Genomic DNA, 4,881 nt, shown 5'->3' with positions numbered 1-4,881 from the left:
AGTCCTAAGATGGAGTTGACGAGTTGGACCAACTTGACGAGTTGCTTCGTCAGTTGGCAGATTTTTCGAGTTTCAAGCCTAAATTAGATAAGGATCATTACCTTAAATTGTTTTAACTGTTAAAATTCGAATTTTCTGTTATGGTAATGAATATCCTCATATAATTGAAAGATAATGGTCAAATTTTATGATAATGTCAAGAATTATGTGATTAATTTAATTATTTAAAATTTGATCTAGAAGTTTTGAAAACTTTCAAAATTTTCCCTCAAGTTTTGGAATTTAAAACTTGATTAAAAGTTTTGATTTTGAAATATTAAATTCTAAAACCCTGGTGTTTTAAAATTTTAAAATACAACCTTTATACTATTATAATGTTAACAGATTAATATGTATATATATATATATATATGTATAAGATGAGTCAGTCTTACTGTTAGTAGGCATCATTCACAAAGCCGATCTATAAGGGGGTATAAGGAAACTGCCTATAAAATGGCGGTTGAATGAGTGTCCACTCTCACCCACTGCTTCCTTGACTGGTGGAGGGTCGTTATCCGAACGGGTAGGATAGGACATTAATTCCTCATTAATAAGTATAATGAATATTATAAAGTAACTAAATGTTTTTATAAATTCTCAATCTTAGTTATTTTAGGAAAATGTGAAAATGATGCTAGTCCATGAAATTGTACTTTGCGCCTTGTCAAGTCGTTAGTGGAACATATGTGGTTAACCGGCACATAAACTTGGACTAACAAGGGTGGCAAAGGGTATCTTGAGAATTACCATAGATCCATGGAGCGTGTGTGGTTAACCGACACATTGATTAGGTGGTAAATGACATCGAGAGTGCCAAGCTAATTTGCATGGTTATTTACACCTTGTTTGTGATCGTCAGTATCTCAGTCACAAACTTGAAGGGCATAATCAAGATTAAACATGCCATTGAAAAGTTCAATGAATCTCAAAAGAATCTAGGAATTTCATTTCATTTAAAACCTAATTCTTCATTTCGTTTTTCATGGTGGAATTGGTAAATCGTCATTTACCTACCTTCAAATATTTTGCAATTGGATTACGACACCCCTCTTCTGAATTGTAAATTATTGTGTTGGGTCCTAGCCTTAATATTTTATTTGGGTGTTATATTAAGGATTCTTTATCTAATCAAAACTTTGTTCTTTTTCTTTTTCAAAGGTCTGGCTCAAACAACGCTTTTGGCTTGAACTCCAACTCCTCAAGCTCCTTTTCTCTTTTGAACATTTGTAGGAGGGTCACTTTTGATGGGTCCAATTTCAATGATTGGATTCGCAACATTCGAATGGCCTTGCGATACGAGGAGAAAGACTACGTCCTCGACAAAGAACTCAAAGAGATAGATGAAACCAAAGCTATTGCTGAACAAATAGCTGAGTATAGAGCTCACGAAAAAGACGTGACAAAGGTGTTGTGTATTATGGTAGCCACTATGACTCCTGAGCTGCAGCGGTTCTACGATGATTGCTGGCCTTATGACATGTGCCAAGATTTGATGGAAAAGTACTATTAAAGAGCGCGTCAGGAAAGGTACGAGATTGTCGCCTCGTTAATAACAACCAAGATGAAAGATGGAGAGTCCATCACGAGCCACTTGCAAAGGATGTAAAGGTATGTGGATCGTCTGCTCAAGTTGAATGTCAACTTTGACGAAGAGTTAGTGATTGATATAATCCTACACTCTTTGCCTCCTTGTTATGATCAGTTCAAGATGACTTATCATATGAAAAAGGAGGAAGTCACCTTGAGCAAGCTTCAAGGTTTGTTAAGAACTTTTGAAAGTGGACTTAAAGGAAAAGTTGTCGAGTCCACCCCTACTGCTGCTTCCCTGGTACTCACTATAGGACATGGAAAAGGGAAGAAGAGGAAAGCTCCCTCTAAGATCCACAAGGGAAATTCCCATGATGGATCCTCTTCAAATGGATCCAAAGGTAAAACAGGTTCTGCCACTCCCTCATCTGATCCTAAAGAAGCAACGTGCTTCTACTGTAACGACAAGGGGCATTGGAAACGAAGCTGCCTGAAATACTTGCAGGACATCAAGGATGGGAAGATAAAGCCCTCCTTTGCAGGTATTTATACTATTCAATATAATAACTCATCACATGCTAGTTTTTGGGTCCTTGATACATGATGTGGTTTTCACATTTGCTCTAATTTGTAGGGGATAAGAAGAAGTAGGGATGCGGAGCATGGAAAGATGAACCTGGTAATGGGAAATAGGAAATTGTCACTTGTTACCAAGATTGGGATTTACTCTTTAGTGCTTAGTAGTGGGTTAGGATTAGACTTGAATGATTGTTGCTACTCGTCAGAGACGACGGGGAATATTATTTCTTTTCATGGTTTGTACAGACAAGGTTTTAGATTTTCATTTAATAATGAAGTTTGTTCTATTAATGTTTTCTATAATGGTACTTTATATTTTGAAGCATTGCCTTGTAATGGTGTATATGAAACTGTGATGGTTGTAGATAACTTAGGAAATAATGTGTTGCATATCGATTCGTTTAATAGTTTAGATAAGGCATGCTTGTGGCAATGTTGTCTTGGACATGTCAACAAGAAGCGCATAGCCCAACTCCAAAAGGATGGAGTCCTGGAGTCATTTAACCTAAATTCTGATGACACACGCGAATCTTGTTTACTTGGAAAGATGACTAAATCACCTTTCACTGGTACTTGTGAAAGAGGTGAGGGGTTGTTGATCTCATACACACAGATGTGTGGGGGCCCTTGAGATCCATCACAAGGGATGCTAACCGCTTCTACGTTACGTTCACCGATGATTATAGAAGATATGGGTATATCTACTTAATCAAGCACAAGTCAGAAACCTTTGAAAAGTTCAAAGAGTTTAAACAAGAAGTGGAAAATCAATTGGGCAGGAAGATAAAGATGCTCAAATCCGATAGGGGTGGTGAGTATCTTAGTATCGAGTTCCACGACTATCTTAAGGAATGTGGAATTGTTTCAAAATTGACGCCACCTAGGAAACCACAGCTCAATGGTGTGGTTGAGAGGCGCAATCGAACCTTGTTGGACATGGTTCGTTCCATGATGAGTCGAGCTTCGTTACTTATCTCTTTTTGGGGGTATGCCTTAAAGACTGCGGCCCATATCCTTAATGTAGTCCCAACTAAGAAGGTTGCCAAAACACCTCATGAGATGTGGACAGGGAAGGTTCCCTCGTTGGCACATATCAAGGTTTGGGGTTGAGAGACTTTCGTAAGACGAGAAACTCACGACAAGCTTGAACCTCACAGTGAGCAATGTATTTTCATCGGCTACCAACATAAATCTTTTGTATATCTTTTCTATAGACCTAGTGACAACGTGGTCTTTGTAGAAAGGAGAGGGGTTTTCTGCGAAAGAGAACTCATATGCCACGAGGACGGTGGGAGGCAAATTGATCCTGAAGAGCTTCAAGAGTCAAGCAACGAAGGAACCTCTAACACTAGCGCTCAACTTGAGGAAGAGATTCATGTTGAACCAGTTGACGAGTGTCAATAATCAACAGGAAAAATCTAGTAGAAAAATTAAAGGAAAAAGAAAATGATTCACGTCGCCGACATTTGCACCTACTGGGAATGCCATTACTTCAAAAAGATTTTATATGAAATTTTGGTGTTTGTCTCCACCCGACACTGCCAAGGGAGATCGTCGACGATGTCAAATAGCTCTTTACGCAACAGACTCTACTTTTGTACTATGGGAAAAGCTATTGCACATCGTACAAAGCGAAGAGCCATAGAACTATAATAGGGGGAACAAGATTTAGAGATGGGAACTGCTCAGTACCAATTTCCGGAGAGAATGACAGAAATTCAGCATTTGCACCCACTAGAGAAGGAGGGCTCACGTCTTTACACACTGGTCAAAGAAGCTTGAGAGAAAGATTTGAGAATCGATATTCCAAAAAGATTTATCTTTTAGATTAGATAAGGTTAATTTTTATATTAATGTTTTGATTTTGGGTGGAGCTTTTAGAGAAACAAGAGAAACAATATCAAAATGCCTACGTTCTTTTTGTTTTGTAGTTGGTATTGATATAATTTTCGAACTCTTTTTGTTACGATTTAACTTTATTTCCAATATTAGGTGAATAATTAAACAATGAGTTGATTATGAGTATTTTTGTGTGAGTTTTGATTAGTTTGCTATGGATGCAATCTTTAGTTGAATTTCTCAATTGTTAATATGTTTCTAATCAAGCTTTTGATTTCAAATGTTTGAATGACTTTTGTCATATTTTTTTCTAAATTACGTGATCGAGTTTTAAAACAAAGTAGAGACAACTTATTTAAAAGGGGGGGGGGGGTGTTAGGTCTCATTTTAGGTCATAAATTTATGTTTTCCAATGTGGAAGTTTCAAGCATTTGGATTTTCTTTGAGTTTGGTGATTCTTAAATCATAATGTTACTCAAATTGTATGGACTAAATGCTTATTTGGTTTATGAATTTGATTAAGAAGGATTTTTAAGTGCTTTTCTAATTTACATATAGTTTATGTAGAATCTATGTTATTGTGAGCTTCCAGGTAACAATAACCAAATTGGAATCCATCAAACCTATTGCATCCAAAAAAATGATGATTTATGAACTAATAAATATTGTGATTTCAATGGTAGTCATTTATTATAAATTAGTTTTCGTTTCATTTTAGGACTATTCATATTCAAACCCCCTAATAATTTTATAATTTTGCTTTATCCGAACCAAATGTATATTATTGATTTGAGTTAGTCCCCTGTATTCAATCCATATTATCGTTGCTACAAATTCAATTTTGCACTACAATTTTAGGCTCTTTATTTAGTGGTCTTGACAACAATCGGGGTT

Source organism: Lactuca serriola, chromosome 1 (assembly GCF_051521515.1).
Source record: "Lactuca serriola cultivar US96UC23 chromosome 1, Lser_US96UC23_V15, whole genome shotgun sequence".
NCBI lineage: Eukaryota > Viridiplantae > Streptophyta > Magnoliopsida > Asterales > Asteraceae > Lactuca > Lactuca serriola.
The sequence above is the reverse complement of the archived record's forward strand: the minus strand, read 5'-3'. Positions refer to the sequence as shown.